Consider the following 23,277-nt stretch of genomic DNA (forward strand, 5'->3'; position numbering starts at 1 on the left):
TTTGTTATTCTTTATCAAGATTGCTTTGGCTATTCAGAATATCTTTAAACTTTAGAATTATTCAAGTTCTATGAAATACGCCACTGGAATTTTGTTAGGTATTATTTTGAATCTATATATTGTTTTGGAAATATGGACATTTTAACAATATCAATTCTCTCAATCCATGAGCATCTTTCCATTTATTTGTGTCATCTTCTATTTTTTTTCATTAGTGTCTTACACTTTTCAGAATACAGGTCTTTCAATTCCTTGGTTAAGTTTATTCCTAGGTACTTTATGTTTTGAACGCAATTGTAAATGAGATTGTTTTTTAAGTTCCTGTTAGTCCATTATTAGTGTATAAAAAATGCAACCATCCTTTTCTTGGGGTCACGCTACTGTCCAATGAACGCATGGTGAGGGCAGTGCTGCTAATGCCTGAACCACACACCTGTATCAAAAAATGCAACAGTTTTCTGTATATTAATTTGTATCCCACAACTTTACTGAATTTATTTGTTAGTTTTAATTGTTCTTGGTGGAGTCTTTAGGGTTTGCTTTGTATAGTAGCATGTCATCTGCAAATAGTTTTATGTCTTCTTTACCAATTTAGATTACTTTTTCTTGCCTGATTGCTGTGGCTAGAACTTCTAGTATTATGTTGAATAAAAATGACAGTATACATCATTGCCTTTTTTCCTAATATGAGAGGGAAAGCTTTTAGCTTTTCACCATTGAGTATAATGTTAGCTGTGAGCCTTCAGCTATACGGTCTTTTTTATGTTAAGACATGTTTGTTCTGTTCCCACTTTGTTGAGAGTTGTTTATCATCAATGGACATTGAATTTTGTCAAGTGCTTTTTCTTCATCTAGTGAAATGATCATATAATTTTATACTTTACTTTGTTAGTGTGGTGTATCACATTGATTGATTTGCAGGTGCTGAATGATTCTTGAATCCATGGAATGAATTCCACTTGATCGTGGTAAATGATCTTTTTAATGTATTTTTGAATTCAGTTTTCTAATATTCTGTTGGTGTGTTTTGCATCTATGTCTATTAAAGATACTGGTCTGAAATTTTCCTTTCTTGTAGTGGCATGGTCTGATTTTGGTCTCAGAGTAATTCTGGACTTGCAGAATGTATTTAAAAGCATTCCTTCCTCTTCTTTTTGGAATAGTTTGAGAAGGACAATTATTAACTCTTCTGTAGAATTCTCCTGTGAAGCTATCTGGTCTCGGACTTTGTTGGGAGTTTTTTTTTTTTTATATTATTATTACTGATTCAGTTTTATTACTAGTAATTGGTCTGTTCAGATTTTCTATTTCTTCTTGATTCAGTTTTAGAAGACTGTATGCTTCTAGGAATTTATCTATTTCTTCTAGGTTGTCCAATTTATGTGGGGCCAGGTGCAACTTCTCTTTCATTTCTGATTTTATTCATTTGAGTCTTCTCCCTTTTTTTCTTGATAAATCTGGTTAAAGTGTTATCAATTTTGTTTATCTTTTTAAAGAACCAACTCTTAATTTTATTGATCTTTTTAATTTTAGTTTCTGTTTCACTTATTTCCAATTCTGATCTTTATTATCTCCTTCTTTCTACTAACTTTGGCTTTGTTTTTTCTTTTTCTAGTTCCTTTAGATATAAGATTAGATTGTTTGAGATTTTTCTTATTTCTTGAGGTAGACCTGTATCATTGTAATAACTTCCCTCTTAGAACTGCTTTCGCTGTATCCCAAAGATCTGGAAATATTCTGTTTCTATTTTTATTTGTCTCCATGTATATTTTTATTTCCTCTTTGTCTCTTGTTACAGTCTTTGTTTTAAAGTCAATTTTGTCTGATATAAGTACTGCTACCCTAGCTTGTTTTGTCACTTTCATTTGCATCCCGTCACTTTCAGTCTGTATGTGTTTCTTAGGTCTAAAGTTAGTCTTTTGTAGGCAGCCTGTAGGACGGGTCTTCTATTTTTATCCATTCAGTCACCCTATCTTTTGATTGGAGCATTTAATCCACTTACATGTAGAGTAATTGTTGATAGGTATGTACTTATGGACATTTTGTTGTTTTCTGGTTGTTTTTGTAGTTCTTTGTTTCTTTCCTCTCTTGCTCTCTTCCTTTGTAATTTGATGGCTTTCATTGTTGTTATACTTGGATACCTTTCTCTTTATTTTCTGTGTATCTAATATAGGTTTTTGGTTTATGGTTACCATAATGTTCTTTATAACATCCTATGCATATAGAAATATATATTAAGCTAATGGTCACTTACATTTGAACATATTTTAAAAGCATTACTTTTTACTTCCCCCTTCATTTTTTTATGTGTATCATATCTTATTTTCCACTGTTTTATTTTGTGTAGTGCTAGACTCATTTTTGTAGATATAATTTTGTCTTTTAGCTCTCATACTAGCTTTATATGTGATTGATCTACTGCCTTTACTGTATGTTTTGCTTTTTTTTATATAAAATCTTTTTTTAAATGTTTTTTAATTTATTTCTGAGAGAGACAGCATGAGCAGGGGAGGGTCAGAGAGAGAGGGAGATACAGAATCTGAAGTAGGCTCCAGGATCTGAGCTAGCTGTCAGCACAGAGCCAGATGCGGGGCTTGAACCGTGAGACCATGACCTGAGCCGAAGGTGGATGCTTAACTGACTGAGCCACCCAGGTGTTCCTCTATGTTTTGCTTTTACCCAGTGAAATGTTTTCCCTTTATAATTTTCTTACTTCTAGTTATGGCCTTTTCTTTTCCAGTTAAATTAATCCCTTTAACATTTCTCGTAAGGTCAGTTTAGTGGTTATGAACTCTTTTTAACTTTTGTTTATCTGAGAAATTCTTTATCTCCTCTTTAGTGATGATAATCTTGCCAGTATTTTTGGTTGTAAGCTTTTTCCTTTCAGCACTTTGAATGTATTTTATCGTTCCCTTCGGGCCTGTAAAGTTTCTGCTAAAAAATCAGCTGATAGCCTCATATAAGGGATTTCTCTTGTACCTAACTATTTGCTTTTCTCTTGCTGCTTTTTAGAATCTCTCCTTTTTTTTTTTTTTTGCCATTTAATTATTGTGTGTCTTGGTGTGGATCTCTTTGGGTTCATCTTGTTTGGGGCTCCCTTTGCTTCCTGAACCTGAATGTCTGTTTCTTTCCCCAGGTTAGGAAATTTTTCATCTACTATTTTTTCAAATAATTCTTCGAAATTTGAAATTAAAATTTTTCTGCCCTTCTCTTTCTTTCTTTTTCTTCTGGGACCCTATAATGTGAATATTAATACACCTGATGTTGTCACAGACATCCTTTAACCTATCCTCATTTTTTAAATCCTTTTTTTTGTTTTGCTGTTCAGTTTGGTTTCTTTCCACTATCCTGTCGTCAGATCCATTCTTTCACATCCTCTAATCTGCTATTCACTCTCTATGCTATATTTTTCATTTCAATCATCATGTCTTTTAGCCCTGCTGGCTCTTTTTTAATATTTTTTATCTCTTTGTTGAAGTTCTAAGCTCATCCACTTTTCTCACAAATCCAGTAAATATCTTTATGATTATTAGTTTTGATTATTTTGATTTGCCTAGCTCTATTTTGTTTAGCTCTTTTCAGGGTGGGGGCTGTTGTCTTGTTCCTTCATTTGGCACATATTCCTCTCACTTCTCATTTTGTCTGATTCTGTGTTTTTCTCTATCTATTAAGTAGGTCGGCAATATCTCCTGGTCTTGAAAGTAGTGGTCTTTTGTAGAAGGTGTCCTGTGATGCACAGTAACGCAGTCACACCTGGTCACCAGAAACAGGCACTGCCTGTGTGTGCTACATGCACCCTCTTGTGGCTGGGATTCAACTGCTGCGGGCATGCTAGCGGGCAGGGTTTGCCCCCTGCATGGCTGTCTGAGAAGCCTGGCTGTCACTACTTCAGGCATACTTGTGGGTTTGTCTCACTCTCTACTCTCTGAAGTGTCAATCACTCCGGGCACGGGCGTCGGAGTGCCAGTCCCAGCTAAAGCTACCTGCCAGGTGTGGCAGGGAAGGAGCCACCATGGGGAGATTCCAGTTCTGATTGAGGCTGCTCAAAGGGGTGGCAGGGCAGAAGCCACTTTGGAGGAGTGTCTGCAGGGGCAGGCAGGTTGGGTGGAGCAAGTCCACAGTGGAGTGCCAAGCAGTGTTAGCAAAGTAGATGGAGGGTGGCAGAAATGGCTCCTACAAGCATCCATCCAGCTAGACTGAAGGAGGGAAAGAAAAATAGCGCCCACCAGCACTGCTGTTCCTAGAGAAAGCTCTGGCACACATCTAAAATTAGTCAATAAGTCTCTTTCACATATAGCCCAGGTGCTTTTCAAACTACTTCTTCTGTACTGTGCCTTGGACGGAGTGGCCCAGCATGCTGGCCCTTAAGAGTGGAGACTTGGCGGGGCGCCTGGGTGGCTTAGTCGGTTAAGCGTCCGACTTTCGCTTAGGTCATGTNAAATTTTCTGTGTTTTTTTAAAAAAGATAAAGGAATAAAATTGATGCAGACCTCTGTCTCATTCCAGCAACAAATGTCCCCCAGTGAATACATAAATTATAAAGACGAGGAGCTCCAACCAACTCATTAAGAGATACATTTCTAGGGGCGCCTGAGTGGCTTAGTCGGTTAAGCGTCCGACTTTCGCTTAGGTCATGTACTCGCGGTTCGTGGGTTCGAGCCCCGCGTCGGGCTCTGTGCTGACTGCCAGCTCAGAGCCTGGAGCCTGTTTCAGTCTGTGACTCCCTCTCTCTCTGACCCTCCCCTGCTCACGCGCTCTCTCTCTCTCTCTCCTAGAAATAAATAAAACACTTAAAAAAAAAAAAAAAAAGAGTGGAGACTTGGCTTCCTATAGTCCTCCTGGATTTATGCCCTGCTGACTTTGAAAGCCAGATGTTTTGGAGGTTTGTCTTCCTGATGCAGATCCTGAGGGTCAGAGGTGCTCAGAGTGGGGCTTGATTCCCTCCCTCCTCCACACTGTGATATCCCTCCTGCCTTTGGGTCCCTTCATTGGGAGTTTGTTTCTAACCACATGCCTGCCCCTCCTATCCTTCTCAACATGACCTTTTCTTTATGTCTTGAGCAGTGGAAGATTGTTCTGCCAGTCCTCAGGTCATTCTAAAAGCGAGCTGCATTCCATGTAGATGCTGCCTCCGTTTGTCAGGGAGAGGAGATGAGCTCGACATCCTTCTTCTCTGCCCTTTTCCCCAGCTCCCCTCCTGCTTTCTTCCCAGGCTGTGACATTTAACCGTTATTTAGCATCTCTAGGTCTCAATTTTCTCATTTTTAAAATAGGGATAATTATAGTGTCAATCTCTGGGATGTTGTCATAATTAAATGAGATGTACATGTAAAGCTCTTAACACAGAGCCTGGAGCATAGCACTTAAAACATTTGCTGTTATTTTAAAATAAACATCATTATTTTTGCCACATGACTCCAGAATTATCATGAGGATTAAATAAATTGATGACCAAAGGAAATGCTTTAAAATTATAATGCATTATGGAAATGAAAGTTATTTTCTTCTGTCCATTGGTTTTCACTCTCAAATTCTACCACTGAATACTTATACTGCTTTTTGCTGAAACGATTACTTAAATGCTAGTCTTCCAAGAAAAAAAAAATAAAGGTTACTTTGTTTTTCTCTGCTCTGATTTCTAAACTTTGCATTATATTCATCTAAAAAGGAATTCTTTCCAAATTGCCTCTTTCACAACCAAATTTTCTGTTGTTTACAAAACTGCCATAACTTTTATAATTTCAACATTGCAAAGGTAGTCTTCCTTATTAGAGTACCCTAGGTGCTGTAATAGGTAAATCCAGAAACCTCAGTGGCTCAGTACATTTTGTTTATTTATCTGGGTTTATTTCACATGTAAAACAAAACAGGTGTTCCTGTTGGGTGTGCAAGAGTATATATGAAGTGAGAGAAGGTAAAAAGTGGGAAACTTTTTTCTTAGGGGCTTGGACTTTGGAGAGTAACAAGTAGAAGCCAATGAAACCATAACCCTCTGACATGCATTGTTTCAAATCTGTAAGGCTCCTGCAGAGCGCATCTAACTCTTTCCAGCTAGGCATGACCTCGCCAGCCATGGGCTAGGGCATACCCTGTCTCTTCCTCACAGACCTGGACACTGACACACATAGAAACTCTTGTTCTACTCTCCCCACTATACAACACTGCTGTGAATTTCATGGTATGTTGTAAAATTAAACTTTTTTCATACCCTCTGTATTTTTCCTTTGAGCTATATAAGAGATTCTGACCTTATTCCCTCTGCCTCTTAAACTTTTCCAAGGAAAAATTTGTTAATTTTTTTCTTTAACGGTTTAATACATGACTACATGGAATAGCCTTTGAGGTACAAATCATTATTTGTCTTATTGCCATGGTGTTTATCATTCTCTCATAAACACTGAATAACAATGTTTGCTCCAGGGAAATGAAGTGTTTTCCCCTCCCTCTTAAAGCCTTTACCATCTTTTTTTTTTTTATCTAATTTTGCCTTTATCTTTTTCATGATGATTTCAACTATTAAAATTAAAGCCTTTAAGGAAAATTTCGAAAAGAAAAATAAGCTCACACACAGTGAACTGGATCGGCAAGAGGGCTTGGACTTGCCAAGAAATAAACATGAAAAGAAATTAATAAACCTATTTACCACTTTTTTTTATTTTCACAAGTACAATTTAAATTCAAGGTGATTCGTCTACTAAGCCCTCTTCCAGTAACAATGGTTACTTTATTAAGAGATTAAACCTACAATATTAAAATAGTTAATTCAAAAACAGATTCCTAAGATGTATTTTTATTGGAGGTCTGGGAGAGAAGAACCCAGAGCAATTTCTCTCCTCAGTTTTTCTATATCTTCCACATAGAGCAAGGCAGCCAGTTTGATGGGGCACCAGACCTGAGTTTTCCTACAGGGAAATAGTCCCCTTTCTCATTGCTTTTGCTTATATTAGGCACTTCTAATGTAGCAGGGACTATCTGCATCACTTATTACAAAATCCTTGTTCTCTGAAATTTGAGGAATGATGAGGAGATGTCCACAGAATTATCTGGATGCTCATGGTAAGGACAGCATTCTTTACAAACCCACAAGATACAGACACGGACTTGAAGCACTGCACCTGGAGAGAGAGTTTCCAATTGTGCACATGGAAGTTTTCATTGTAAGAACAACAAAACTGTAATGAAAAGCTTCACCTATATTAGAAGTTCCCTGGTTTATAAAACAGATTTACTAGTACTCCCAAGATGTCAAGTCCACCTTGGAAACTGTAAAGCACTATAGTCCAGACTACCCACCAGCACCACAGGAATATGCAGCATACTGTTAGAATTATATCAGTTCATTTGGATGTCAAGAACCACACATCATCATCACAGAGAACTGCAGGAAATTTTCTTAAATTGGAAAAAGATACAGAATCCTCGTTACCACAGGTACCGCAACAATCTGAAAATTGAGGGCTGTGTTTGCCAGACATGCATTCCCTCTAAGAATCATTTCTTTGACAATGGATCATCCTCTCCTAAGCAATTTGCTGAATCAACGAAAACTAGGCCAAAAGAATTCCAATTGGTGTGCTTCAGGGTGCAGTTTCAGCACAAAACAACATGGTGTCCATATGGCACTCACTACCTGAGGCAGGGCCTTGGATATGAGGCCATTTAGCAATGTATTGGGGTCCAAATGTGCACCCTAAAACTAAAACATGCCTTCCTTCATTTTCCTTTATCAATGTTAAACTGTGTCTGCCATGTCATTCCTGATCGCTTGGGGGATGGGGTTGTAATGGTGTTGGTATTGGAGAAAAGAGATGCCAAAGAGAGGATTTTTAAACTATCCATTAAAGGCAACTTAATCTCTTATTTAAAAGATTCACTGGTCAACTGAATCCCTTTTAGCCAGATAGCTTTTCCAAGCCTAAACCCTCTCATAGAGCAGATTCTTTGTGCCTTAAGAGGATTCCTCTCACCCTGCCCCATCCCACTTCATGATGGTATTTTGGCTCAGAACTGAGCTTAAATATACTCAGAATGCAGGTTAAAATATTCCCTGGTACATACACTGCCCTCTGCTCCAAGTGTTTCAACCTGAGTGCCTCTAGGCCCGGGCTCTGTCTGCACTTGGCTGCAGCACAGGTGGCTTCAGCTGGTGGGACTTGGAAGCTGGACTCTCAGCATGGTAGTAAGTGGTGATTACTCCTCGGGTGTTCACAGGTTCCCATTCAGCTCTCCCTGGTGCGGTGCCTTCCCTGAGGTGTGGACTGCCACTCTCACTCAGTCCCCAACCTAGAAGGCCATCTGCTCTCCTCATCTACAAAGTCCCCTCATCCTTTGCTTCAGTCAGCCGGTTGGCAAGGTTACCAGCAGGCACTTTCAGTTATTTCCCACATGCCTCATGGAGGGGGTGGGAGCACAATGAGAGAACATCTGCACCCCTTATGTGCCACACACACAAGCCATAGAGAAGAAGGGGCTTGGTCTCAGGCGTCTTTCTTCCTAAGCATGCCATTCCACCATTACTGCTCTACTGCAGTTGTCCATGAAGACGCAGGGGAAAGAAACCCTTAGGTGCAGTCTCCTCTTCAAGTTGTAAATGGGAAGCTGGACACAGGTAACCTCTGTCTCTAGCTATTTCCCCAACTATCTGATGTTTCTGATTTTTTTCCAATACTCCCCCACCTCGCCCCAGCCCCTGCCCAGGCTGAAGACTAATGCAGCATCTTCATTCAATTCTTCATCCGTTTATAACTCATTTCTCCCTGTAAATGAGGGAGTCCACTTTTCTGTTTGGCAGAAGCATCCCTCATATATCAACGGTCACCTCTACACTTTGACATAGTCCACCAGGTAGGGCTTTTAATATTTGAAGAGAGTATTTGGAATTGAAAAAACACTACTCTCGATAAAGCCAAGGTTTAAAGACCTGTGCTACCCTAAACTTTTTATGTTGGAAGTCAAAGCCTGAATAAGAACATGTTTCTACCCCTTTGCATTTCTGCTTTAACAATCTGAATTTTCCCTAAGGCAATGGATGCCTTGGATTGAATAAAGATGAGACTATGAAAATGGGAAGAACTTTCACATATTTCAAAATTAACATCCTTCCTTTCCTCCCAATCTTCTCTTGCCTTCTGATTCCTGCCATCGCATTCCATCTTCATTTCTTCCCCTTATCTTTCGTGTGCAAAGATTTTAGTATCCAATTAAGAGGCAGTGAGATGCACTATAGCTTGCCCAGGAGACTGGGAAGTAAGACAGTAGAGAGAACAGGGCAAGTGGAGGTAGAGGTAGTGTGCAGGGATTGGTCATATTGAGTAGGCAAGTTAATTAATTGATGAAATAAATATCTGGAGGATAATATGAGCCACGTTTCTTACTGTGTATGGAGGAATTTTTAGATATGAAAAATGCTAGTATGACTCTGGTTAGGGTGAGCTATAAGAGACATTCTCTCATAAGAGTTGGAGAAAAGAAGGAAACAAGGCTAGTTTGTAGCACGCATATGCTTTTTTCTCCTGATTATTCATTAAAACACTGATATAAGTGCTGCTGTGAAGGAATTTTGCAAATGTCTTTAAAGTCCCTAATCAATGGGGTTCCTGGGTGTTTCAGTCTGTTAAGCGTATACTTCAGCTCAGGTCATGATCTCACAGCTTGTGAATTTGAGCCCCAGGTTGGTCTCTGTGCCGAAAGCTCAGAGCCTAGAGCCTGCTTTAGATTCTGTGTCTCCCTCTCTCTCTGCCTTATCCCCACTCACACTCTTGTCTCTCTCTCCTTAAAAAATAAATAAACATTAAAGAAAATTTTTAAGTCCCTAATCAGTTCATTGAAAAGATTGTCCTGGGAGGGCATAACTTAATCAGTTGGAAGGCTTTCAAAAGAATAAGATACTATATGTCACTCTGGAAAAGGCAAAACAATGGAGAAAGTAAAATTATCAGTGGTTTCCATGGGTTGGGGATGGGAGAGTGAATAGGCGGAACACGTAGGATTTTTAGGGCAATGAAACTATTCTGTAAAATACTACAATGGTGGATACATGTCATGATATATTTATCCAAACCCATTAAAGATACAAGAAGAATGAACCCGAAGGTAAACTATGGACTTTGGGTGATAATGATGCAGGATTGTAACAAATGAACCACTCTAGTGCTGGATGTTGGTAGTGAGGGAGATTGTACATGTGTGGGGACAGAGAATACATGGGATTTCTCTGTACTTTTCACTCAATTTTGCTATGAACCTAAAATGCTCTAAAAATAAAGTTTATTAATTAACAAAAAAAAAAAAAAAAAAGGAGGGCTCAGGCCTGCCCTGATAAGAACAACATCTGCCCTATAATTGTTCTCCCTTCCCCATGGATCTTTCTACTGACTGCTGGCTAGACACAGAGCTTCAGTCCATTCCTACTGGTTTCTAGTCTGCATGTAATATTCCCTTTTTGACTGCTTGCCCTTCAGACTTGTTTAGCCAGCTCCCAAAAATTGCATAAGGCAATTCCTTTTGTGTGTGTGTACACATACGTACACACAGAATATATATAGATTATATATATATGTATCCAAATATCTTCATAGTTAGTAATTAAGTGAGAAATGCAGAACTTTTGTGAGCTCTTCAAAGCCAAACAAGATTTTTTAAGTATATTATTGTTTGTTATGTCACAAAATGTGGTATTGACAGTAAAATGACCTATCACCTTATGTAAATCAAATGCTGATTTCCCAGACTTTAAAAAAATGAAGTATGCTGATAACAGAATATATCAGTTTTCTATTGCTGCAAAACAAATTACTACAAATTTATTGGCTTAAAGTAACAACCATCTGGGGTGCCTGGATGGCTCAGTTGGTTGAGTGTCTGACTCTTGTTTTATGCTTGGGTCATGATCTCAGGGTCATGGAATAGAGCCCCACATCAGGCTCTGTGCTGAGCATGGAGCCTGCTTGGGATTCTCTCTCTTTCCCTGCTCCTCCTCCATTTCTTAAAGTATATATGTATATATAAAGTATGTGTATATATGTATATATAAAGTATGTGTGTGTATATATATATATACATATATATGTGTATATATATATATATATATATAAAACACCCATCAGTTGATTCAGTTTCTATAAGTCAGTGGTCTGAGCATAATATAACTGAATTCTCCACTCAGGATTTCATAAGGCTGAATTCAAGGTGTGACTGGGTCTGTGTTCTCATTTTGAGCCCAGAGTTCTTTCCCAGTCTCATCCCAATCCCAACCAATACCAGGTTGTTGGTAGAAAGTTCCCCACTTCAGTGCCAGCTATTGGCCAGGAGTTACTCTCAGCTCCTCGAGGCTGTTCCCTAGAAGGTCCTCTAGATCCTGAGCATGTGGCCCTCCATGGGCAAGGCACAGTGTGCCCTTCCTGGCCATCAGAAGCACCTCTCTGATGCTTTATCTTCTACTAAGAGTGTACCCAATTAGATCATACCCACACAGGATAATCTCCCTTTGATTAACTTGAAGTCTGCTGATTAGAAACCAAATCATTAATGGTGATATCCCATCATAGTCACACATCTCTTTCATACTCGAAGGGATGGCATTATACAAAGGTACAGGTCATGAGGTGTCATCTTAGAGTCATGCATTCCACACAGAATCAGCTACCTTGACTATTTGGACCTACCAGCCTGTGGGCCTCACACCAAGTCAATGTGACTTACCAGAGGGAAGAAATCCAAAGCAGGAGCATTTTTGTGATTCAATCATGACAAACCACAGCATTCAAGTGTCTTATACTTCTAGTTAATTACTAAATAGCCCCCAGAACTTTTTACTTTCTTCCTGGTCATTTAAACCGAAAGAGCTGCCAATATTGCTTTCTAAAAGGACTGAAAGGGGTTTTCTTCCTCACCATTTTTGCTCAGAGTCCATAAGCAAAGCCTGCATTAATAGTGCCGTGTGTAAAAGATGATGCATTAAAGAAATGGGTTTAAGAAGAGTTTTCTTCCAACAGACACCTAAAATCACTGACTCCCAACCACCAGCCCAGTTAGCAGCTCAGGTTCTGGTTAAAGCTATGGTGCAGTACTCAGCTATAAAAATAATGCTTTTGGATTGGATCAAATGATAGAGTTGACTTTTGTGACATTGGTGCCTCAGGAATCTTAAATTAAGGTGTCCCGGCCCCACTTCCTGATTCTTTGATCTTCTAAGACCCTGACGGCTGCTTTTGGGATACTCTGCCTCCTTCCAATTGACTAGGCTTTGACTCAGTCATTGGGAGCTCATGCACATGATTTCTATGCCCTTGCTTCCCTCCACCTAGTCCTACAGCTTTACCCTTAGGACCGGGATCACAGGAGCACAAGAAAACCAAAAGGTTGAGAAGAGTGATGGGAAGATGTGAAACAACTAACAATAGAGTCTTAAAGCCACATTCTTGGGCAGAGCTTCAGGCTTTCCCTGCCTTACCTCCCACTCCCCACACCCTCACCATCACTCTCCAAGTGAAGGCTAGAGAGAGGCACCCACTCCCACCTAGAGAACAATTTCAGTTTTGTTTTGCTTTATAAATCAGACTACTCAAGAAGATAATTGGGTATCTGATCTACAAAGTGGCCTGGACTTCTGGTGTTTTCAAGTTTTTTTTTTTTCCCTTGAAAGTAATCAGGAGAAAGCAGTGGTTACAAATAACAAGAGAGGGAAGTACAGTATTTGGAATAGCTTGGACTTCCAAGTCACTGAGTTTTCTTTGAGATCATCTTACCTGGCTAGATCCTAAATATGAAGTCTGCATACTCAAGACTTTTAAAAATTTCTTGATCTTTTTAGAGAAGCTGAACCCTCAACAGAGTAGCAGAAGACTTGCAGTGCCCTGAGATTAAACGAGCCAAGGAGTCCAAAAATCAAAGTCTCTCTGCCATTAGTCACTAGCAATGGATATTCCAACACCCATGGAAATTGAGCTTTCCCCTGCAAAGGCCATGGCCTCTCCCTTACTACTGTTTGCTGGAGTTTGTCCATAATGACAGATATACCAGACAAACTTCCAGTCAGAAGTTTAGTACACAATATAAAGAAATTTCATAATGAAACACAGAATGTGATGAGTAATTTACAAGTATACGGATCAACTAAAGTTTATCATCAGTCTGAGCTTAGTCTTTTTCTTTGCCGTCTTAGTCACCGGTAAGGTAGGATTCTTCGTTGTTGGTTCTCTAAGGCTTGTTTTTGAGCTCAGACTTGACCATGCAACTGTGATCCTGAGCCACAATGTTGCTATTTGTGTTAATTAACAACTGCTATAACAAACCCTGAAATCTTTGTTCCATGCAATCATTCAGGAATCAGACCAACAAAGTGTCTGCCATCTCCAGTGCGTGGTTTCCAGTGTCACCCTGGCCTGACCAGTGACACACAGTCAGCAGAGGGATAAAAAGTGAAGGCTGGTTACCTAGTAGGTGCTTATGGACCAGGCCTGGAAATGATGTATGGGACTTCACCTGGCTCCATTGGTCAGAACTTGGTCACATGGTCCCACATGAATGCAAAGGTGGTTGGGAAATGTAGTCCCTGTTTGGGCGGCCACTTCCCAGAAACAATTCTCCATGGAAAAGGAGCATGAATCATTTGTGGACAGCAACCCAAATCTGCTAGAATGAAGATAATAGTGGTGGTGGCGGCAGCAGAGGCTACCATTTATTGTGTTCCAGTCCCCCTGCTAAATGCTTAACAAATGGTTTCTCATTGTGTCCTCAGAATAACCCAATGAGATTTATTTTATTATCCCACTCTTAAAGATAAGAAAGCTGAGGTTCAGAAAAAATAAGTTACTTCCCAAAATCACATGATTAGCCAGGGAGTAAAAAGGGACTAAAATCCCAGAATATCTGACCATAATGTCCGTGTTCTTAAGCACTACCCACATACTGCTTCTCTTTTAAGTTTGGTTATGGTTATTTGATTAGTTTATTCCTCCTTGAGTTGTTTATCTTCTTGCCTGAGAATTTCCTACTCACAACAACACTTGGAATTCCCCAGGAGTTAGAGAAGTGTCTAGGATAAAAAAAATCCTTGGACTTTTAAGCTAATTTTTCCTTTCCATTGAATGATCTCTGGATCTCCCACTTAAACAAAATCTCCTTGAACCGGGCTTTCTCATTTCTTCAGTGCACATCCCTGGGGGGCTGACCTGGAGCTGCTCCTCACACCCAAGTCTTTCCTAATAAACTTTTTTCACGTCATTGAATGTACTGTTTGTTGCCCTTGGACTTCTTCCAAAAAGAAGGTTGCTCCAAATTGTCCTGTCACTTTTCAAAATCTTCTCCCAACTCCTGGTGTCACAAATCTCTCCTACTCACTGTTTCCCTGAGACTCTATTTTTAGGCTTCGTTTTGTAGCCTATTACTTTTGTTCCTCCCTCGAGAAATGACACATTCAAAACCTAATACTTAGGTCTAAAATTGCTCTTATCCAAGTTAGGGCCAGATAGCTTTCATGTTGGAGAAGAGGCTAGGGTCAGATCAGGGGGAAAAAATAACAATAATAATGGGGTTGCAAATCTTTACAATTTGGCTGATTTGGTTTTTATGGTGGGATCATTCAGCCAACCAATGTGAAGTGCTTTCTGACATAAATTCAATGGAATCTTCAGTCTCATTTTTTTTGTAGTGTATTAAAAAGAAAACAATTTCAGATCTTTGGGTTTTTGTTACAATAACAAATTTCATTTCTGAGTTTTCCATAGCCTGGTGGGCCCTGTGGACATGAGTCCCAATGGTCTATAAAGCTGGATATTTTGAGAGCTTGTTTCTCAGGTGCAGATCTTAAAAGTTGGGGTGTCTATGTGGGATTCAAACCCTTTACTCCTCAGGGAGAAGCTCCGGGTTTTGTTCTCCCTCCTGATTATAGGTCACGGCGCCGGGAGTGGGGTTTATGCCAAGATTGTGTCCTGGCCACTTCTACTCATTTTGATGTGGGTTTTTTTCCCCTCATTTGCCCAATGTGTAGGAGTCACCCAGCTAGTTTTTAGGGTTTTTTCAGAAAAAAAATTATTTTATATATAGCTGTAAATTTGATGTGTCTGTGGGAAGGAGGGAGTTCTGGATCTTCCTTCTTCATCATCTTGAACCAGAACCTCACAAGAGCCTGGCTCATTCTTTTCCCCTCAGAATTCTAACACATATTGTCAAAGAAGTTCTCACATCCTCACCTGAGAACTTGGAACTTTCCAAGTGATAGACCTTTTGTTTTAAGCTTTTCCTGTGCCCTATCAAATCCCTCTTACTTTGGTTCTCTTTGTTCCCCTCTTGTAATTGAGAAAGACTTTTCTACAGAAACATTTAATGTATCATATGTCACTCTCCTTTTTAGTGAGCTAACATTTGAATGGGAAGTGATCTAGACGCTAGAAAGTCTCACAGTACTGCTTCCTCAAGAATCTTCATGAACTTACCCAATTACAAACACAGAATAGAATGTGTGTGTGTGTGTCCTTTTTTCCTTTGACAACCAAAAGCGTGGTTCTCAGAGCCTCTTAGCCATAGCACCTAGTATGTTCCCATAGTAATCAAACTCCCCCGCCGCCCCCCCCCCCCCACCACCAGGAATGTTCCTAACCAGACTCAGGCTTGGTCCTTGAATCAGCCCTACTCAGTTCTCACCTTTTATGAAGAAATCACAAAATTTTCCCTGGGCCCAAAAGAATCACAAAAACCATTATTTCTCTGTGCCCAAAGCCCCAAATCATCATTTCCATTCTAAATAGTCAATAAAACTTGCAGGAAGCATTCAGTTAAATGTGAAAATTAAATGTGTATATTTACCTCTATTGCCTGCCAAATGCCACAGAAATTATAGTAAGAAAAGAATAAAACACATAACCCTCAAGGAAGAAAACAATAAGAGAGAAATTAGGGTAACAAAATTTTGTAAGCTGAAAAGCCAACGGACTAGTGATAACTGACTTCGCAGACCTGAGAAAACTAAAACCTAAGCTGGCAGAGCAAGCTGATCTGGACTACAGAAGGCTCAAGAATGAGAGGCACTTCGCACCTCTTAGAGAAAGAGTCTGCACAAGACTGGAAACCAAAGGAGGTTTTCAAAATCTATATAACACAGTGTTTCTGTGATTTACTGCTGCATTAAAACTGACCTCAAAACTTAGTGATTTAAAACAGCCATTTTGTTTGCTCACACTTTTATGGGTGAGGAATTGAGGAAGGGCCAGATCATCTCTGCTCCTCATAGCATTCGCTGGGGCAGCTAAACAGAAGGAGCCATTTCCAAGGTATCTTCATCACTCATTCTGGTGCCTAAGGGATAGCTGACTTTGCTCTTTCTTCCCTCTCTCCTCCTTCCTTCTTCTCCTCTCTCTCACCCTCACCCTCTCCCTCTCCCTCGGTCACTCTCTCTTTCTCCCCCTCTCCCTCCTCATCCTCTCTCTCTCCCTCTTTCCCCACTCTCTCTCTCTCTCTCTCCCCATCCTCTCTGCCTCTCCCCCTCTCCTTCTCTCTCCCTCTCCCTCACTCTCCCCATCCATTCCCCCCTCTCTGCCTCTCCTCTCTCCCTCTCCTTCTCTCTCCCTCTCTTCCTCCCTCTCTCTCTCTCCCCCACACACACTCTCACTCTCCTCCCCCTCTCTCCCTGTCTCCCTCTAGCCTATTGCATTCTCCAGAGCCTCTCTCTGTGGCTTGGGCTTCTCACAGCAGAGTGGCCTCAGGACAGTTGTACTTCTTAAATGGAGAGTGTCTTCCAAGACACCAGAAGCAGAAACTGCAAGACTAGTTGAAGTCTAAACCCAGAACTGCCCCAACATGACTTCCATTGGGTTTACTGATCAAAGCAGTCCCAGAGCGTATCAGATTCAGAAGAGTGGAGAAATGCACTCACCTCTTGATGAGAGATGGCAAGATCACATTGGAAAACCCCAATCCAAGGGGAAAATCCTACAGGGTCATTTGGAGGACCCTAATGAAGAAACCCATTCCAGTTTCTCAACAGTTCAGGATACCTTTCAATAATGCCTCACACACACACAGAAATACATTCAGCTTTTTTTTTTTTTATACTCAAGTGTTTCATGCTTCACTATGAGCTAATAGCCACAAATATCACATACTTGGGGAAAGCTACTAACATGAAAGAGTGAACTCAAAATAAACAAACAAAAAAATGGGGCTTTGAGACCACGTACATAATCCATGGAGACAAAGCAAATCTTATGCCCATCAAAGGAAAAATGATGCCATTTTTTGGAAAGTTCATTTCCCTCAAAGTCAAAAGTTGTAAGTTTAAAAACTAAAATATTCGATAAGACCTAAGAATAACTGTTCAGAAGTAAACATTTTCAAACTCTTAGTTACGTTTCACAACAGTTACCACCATGTGATGATACTAACATTTCTTGATATTTCCATTTTAGATATTCAGTGACCTTCTTATATATATAAAAAAAGAATCTGGCTCTTTTATAGAAGTCTAGGCATGTGTTATAGAAAACTGTATGGTTGCGTATCTGTAGCAGAGAAAGATTTGTTCACTTAATGCTGTAAGGCACTGGTATAACAGAACATAGAGCATGGCTACATCCGGACCCAGATGTAGGAAGAGCTGCAGGAAGTAAGTTTCAGTTTGCATGCAATAATTTACATAAAAATAGGGGGACCTTTTGAAAGAGAAAAAGATAACCAGAAACTTCAATCCCTTTAAGGTTTAAAGTGGTTAAAGATCTCTCTGGAGGACCATCTTGTTCAGTGGCCCATTACTGAAGCTAGATGGCAGTAAGGGACCCCAAACTTTCTAGCCAAAAAAAAAAAAAAAGAAAAATCTTCTCTGAGAGTATAAAGTTTAATCAGATCGAATAAAGACAGGAAAATAATGCTGTGAATCAGAAGGCTAAATAGGCCCTCAGTGCTCCCCCCTGCTCACTGGATATCTAGCCCAGCAGCAGCACACTCTTATCTGGCATCCTTACCCTTCTCCCTGGGGACAGCGATGCTCTTGCTATACTCTGTGAACTGGTCAGTGCTGACTCAAGAACTGTGCATCAATAGGCCATACAATGGGCAGGTGAAGAAGATTAGTACAAATCGACACTAGTCCTAGCTACAGAATAAGGGGCAATATGAAAAAAAAAAAAAAAAAAAAGGAGGAGTGAGTGAGGAGGAAAGTATCTCAAAGAAAATCCTGCTGTTTTCCAGGGCTTGGCGCACGCGCGCACACACACACACACACACACACACACACACACACACAACCATGCTTTCCCAGAAATAGTTTTTCTTAGTCCCAAACTCCGGGGGCAGGATAAACAGTCCCTCCAAGCATTCTGAGAGCGGAAAACAGAAAAACATCATTGATTTCTTTGACCATGAAACTCGGAGAGAATAATGTGAGGAAAAGCCCAAGATCAGAATAAAGATTAGAGTTCCTTGTCTCTAGACAGCCATAAGATTTTCCCAGTCCTTAATTGAGTGGCGTTGAGAGTGGGTAATTAAATAAGAATACTCCTAACACTATGAATTAGTTATAAGACACCTATATGAATAAGTATAAAGTACATAATTTGCTTGTTATAATTTGACACCTTTTAAATCAACTGGAACTTTTCACAGTCCTTCGTAAAAGAATCCTTTTGAATGTTGCTAAAATGGAAACTTCTGAGATAGGCAAGCTGAACGGACCATCTGGGACCATCATCTTCTTGGTGTGTAGAAATAACCTCATGACCCTGAAGTCCACCAATTATCTAAATGCCCCATGTACAGGTAACCTTAGGAACAGAGCCTCAAATATTGCCATAAGTATAACCTAGGATGTTTTGTTACAAGCAACAGGAACCGAGTCTGGCTAATTTAAGGCCAAAAGAGGTTTATGCAAGAGGGTGTGGCAGGAGCTCTCAGAATTGTAAAGGCCCATGAATAACCAGGCCTCAGAAAGAATAGGCACCTGCAAGATTCTACAGGAGCTCCTGGTCGGCTTTCAGAGGTGCTTTCCACAGGTGACTGCTCCATCCACTCTCTGTCTGCAGGGAGACACCAGATTCCAGAGGGGACTGGAGTCAGGAATCTGACTGGGCAGCTGAGTCACATGGCTGAGAGTGGGTAGTGCAGAGAAAATAGAGGGTGAAAGGGTTGTGAGCGGAAGAGAGAAGAGGTGTCGGGCAGGTGGAAACAGTAGCTCCTATGCCATGCCACCCAGGTCTCGTTCTTTCTCAAATACTGCCTGGCTTCACTTTCAAGATTCTAGATTTAGTCCCTAAGTAGAGACTAAACCACTGGTAAATGGCTGCCATCTGATTATACAATAGTTGTCTTGAAGAGAAAAAAATAACTTGGTGGTTAAGTGCATGGACTTTGGAGACAGCCTGAGTTCCAATCCAGTTTCGTCCTCAATAGCTGTGAGACCTTGGATGGGTTTTTTTTTTTTAATGTTTTTTATGGTTTATTTATTTTTGAGACAGAGACAGGGCACAAGTGGGGGAGGAGCAGAGAGAGAGGGAGACACAGAATCTGAAAGAGGCTCCAGGCTCTGAGCTATCAGCACAGAACCTGATGCAGGTCTCGAACCCACGAACCGCGAGATCATGACCTGAGCTGAAGTCGGATTCTTAACTGACTGAGCCACCCAGGCGCCCCAACCTTGGATATTTTTTAAAGGCAGTGTATTTAGTCACTCTCAAATGTTCTGAGCTTCAATTTCTTCATCCGTAAATGGAGAGAACATTTATCTGTGTCATTTAGGAGATCTTTGGTGATAAATCATAAAACCCAAATAAGTAAGGGAATGAATGTAATGTCTTATATAACTGAAAAGGGGTAGGAAAAGACTTCAGTAGCTTACCAATTTTATGACATATTCAGCTTCTTTCCATTGTCAGCTTTGTTCTTTGTTTTTAGTTTTCTATTCTTTATTTTTTTATTTTAATTCCAGTGTAATTAACATACAGTATTATGTTAGTTTCAGGTGAATAATATAATGATTCAACAATTCTACACATTACTTAGCGCTCATCATAGTAAGTGTACTCTTAATCCCCTTCACCTGTTTCACCCAAGCCCCCTCACCTTTTATCTGGAAACCATCAATTTGTTCTCTATAGTTAAGAGTCTGGCTTTATGTTTTTTTTTTCTTTGTTCATTTGTCTTGTTTCTTAAATTCCACATAGAGTGAAATCATATGATATTTGTTTTTCTCTGACTAACTTATTTCACTTAGCATTATACTAACTAGATCCATCCACACTGTTGCAAATGGCAGGATTTCATTCTTTTTTATGGCTGAGTAATATTCCATTGTATACATATACCACACCTTCTTTATCCATTCATCTATCAGTGGATGCCTGGGTTACTTCCATAGTTTGGATATTGTAAATGATGCTGCAATAAACAGGGGTGCATATATCTTTTTGAGTTAGTGTTTTTGTGTTCCTTGGAAAAATACCCAGGAGTAGAATTACTAAATCATATGGTATTTCTGTTGAATTTTGTGAGGAACCACCATACCATTTTGCACAGTGGCTGTACTAGTTTGCATTCCCTCCAAACATACACAAGTGTTCCTTTTTCTTCACATCCTTGACAACACTTATTATTTCTTGTGTATTTGATTCTAGCTATTCCGACAGGTATGAGGTGATATCTCATTGCTGTTTTGATTTGCATTTCCCTGATGATGCATGATGTTGATTGAGCATCTTATCATGTGTCTGTTTGACCTCTGTATGTCTTCTTTGGAGAAATAGCTATCCATGTGTTCCATTTTTAATTGGATTCTTTGGTGGTTGGTTTTTTTTTGGTTTTTTTTTTTTTTGGTTTTGTATATTTGGATGCTAACCCTTTATCAGCTATGTCATTTGCAAAAATCTTTTTCCATTCAGTAGAGTTTTTTTTTTTTTATTGTTTCCTTTACTGAGCAGAAGCTTTTGATTTTAATGTAGTCCCAATAGTTTGTTTTGGGAGACATACCTCAAGAGACATATCTAGAAAAAGGTTGCTATGGCTGATGCCAGAGAAGTTACTGCCGGTGCTCTCTTCTAGGATGTTTTATGGTTTCTGGTCTCACATTTAGGTCTTCAATCCATTTTCAACTTATTTTTGTGTATAATGTAAGAAAGTGGCTTGGTCTCCTTCTTCTGCATGTAGCTATCCAGCTTTCCCAACACCATTTGTTGAAAAGATGGTCTTTTTCCCATTGTCAATTCTTGCCTCCTTTGTAAAAGATTAATTGACCATATAATGGTGGGTTTGTTTCTGGGCTCTCTATTCTGCTCTATTGATCTATGTGTCTACTTTTGTGCCAGTACCATACTGTTTTAATAACTATAGCTTTGTAATATTTCTTAAAAACTGGGATTGTGATACCTCCAGTTTTATGCCTCTTTTCCAAGATCACTTTGACTATTTGGGGTCTTTGGTGGTTCCATTCAAATTTCAGGACTATTCATTCTAGTTCTGTGAAAAGTGCTACGGTATTTTGATAGGGATTGCATTAAATCTGTAGATTGCTTTGGGTAGTATGGACATGTTAACATTTGTTCTTCCAATCCATGAGCATAGAATCTCTTTCCATTTATTCGTGTCATCTTCAATTTCTTTGATCAATGTTTTGTAGTTTTAGAGTATAGGTCTTTCACTTCCTAGGTTAAGTTTATTTTTGATACTTTATTATTTTGGGTGCAACTATGAATGGGATCATTTCCTTAATTTCTCTTTCTACTAGTCACTATTAGGGTATAGAAATGCAACAGAGTTCTGAACATTTATTTTGTATCCTGTGACCTTTCTCTTAATTCATTTATCAGTTCTAGTGATTTTTTGGTGAAGTCTTTAGGGTTTTCTATATATATTATCATGTCATCTGCAAAGAGTGAAAGTTTCTCTTCTTCCTTACCAATCTGGATGCCTTTTACTTCTTCCTGTGTGTGTCTGATTACTGTGGCTAAGACTTCCAGTACTATGTTGAATAAAAGTGGTGGAAAAAAAAGTGGTGAGAGTGGATTTCTTATCTTGTTCCTGATGTTAGGGGGAAAGCTCTCAGTTTTTCACCCCTGAGTATGATGTTGGCTATGGGTTTTCCATATTTGGGCTTTATTAGGTTGAAGTATGTTTCCTGTAAACTTACTTTGTTGAGGATTTTTATCATGAATGGATGTTGTGCTTTGTCAAATGCTTCTTCTGAATCTATTGATCATATGGCATTTATCCTTTCTCTCATTGATGTATCACACTGATTGATTTGCACATATTGAAACACCTTTACATCCAAAGAATAAATCCCACGTGATATGGTGAATGATTGTTTTCATGTATTGTTGGATTCACTGTGCTAATATTTTGTTGAGGATTTTTGTGCCTTTCTTCATCAGAGATATTGGCATATAGTTCTCTTTTTTTGTAATGTCTTTATCTGGTTTCTGTATCAGAGTAATGCTGGCCTTATAGAATGAATTTGGAAGCTTTCCTGCCTCTTCTATTTTTTGGAATAGTTTGAAAAAGAATAGGTATTAACTCTTCTTTAAATGTTTAGTAGAGGGTCTCCTGGCTGGCTCAGTTGGTAGAGCATGTGATTCTTGATTTCAGGGTTGTAAGTTTGAGCCCCATGTTGGGTGTAAAGATTACTTAAAAATAAAATCTTAAAAAAAAAATAAATGTTTAGTAGAATTCACCTATGAAGCCATCTTAGACTTTTGTGTGTTGAGAGTTTTTTTGATTACTGGTATGATTGTATTGTCAACAATTGGTCTGTTTAAATTTTCTGTTTCTTCCTGATTCTGTTTTGGAAGGTTATATGCTAGTAGGAATTTAGCCTTTTTTTTTTTTTTTTTTTTTTAGGTTACTCAACTCACTGTCATGTAATTTTTAATTTTTCATAACATTCTCTTATAACTATATTTCTGTGTATTGATTATTTCTCCTCTTTCATATCTGATTTTGTTTATTTGGGTCCTCTCTCTCTCTCTCTCTCTTTTCTTTCTTTCTTTTTTTTCCTTAAGTTTTTTTATTTTAACATTTTCATTTATTATTGAGAGACCAAGAGAGATAGAGCATGAGCAGGGGAGGGGCATAGAGAGGGGGAGACACAGAATCTGAAGGAGGCTCCAGGCTCTGAGCTGTCAGCACAGAGCCCACTGCCGGGCTCAAACTCACAAAACGAGATCATGACCTGAGCCAAAGTTGGACACTCAACCAACTGAGCCATCCATGCACCCCTCTTCCTTTTTTTTTTTAAATGAACTGGCTAAAGGTTTATCAATTTTGTCGATCTTTTCAAAGAATCAGCTCTTGGTTTCAGGAT

The 23,277-nt window shown here is 39.3% G+C and overlaps 1 non-coding gene across 1 annotated transcript; it reads left to right on the forward strand.

Moving 5' to 3' along the window:
* Nucleotides 1–354: 354 nt before the first annotated feature.
* Nucleotides 355–480, forward strand: LOC120237293. The gene has a single exon (XR_005529910.1). It is a non-coding gene; the product is annotated as a U4atac minor spliceosomal RNA (small nuclear RNA).
* Nucleotides 481–23,277: the final 22,797 nt, after the last annotated feature.

Source organism: Hyaena hyaena, unplaced genomic scaffold (assembly GCF_003009895.1).
Source record: "Hyaena hyaena isolate Hyena2069 unplaced genomic scaffold, ASM300989v1 scaffold_175, whole genome shotgun sequence".
In the NCBI taxonomy this organism is placed as follows: Eukaryota; Metazoa; Chordata; class Mammalia; order Carnivora; family Hyaenidae; genus Hyaena; species Hyaena hyaena.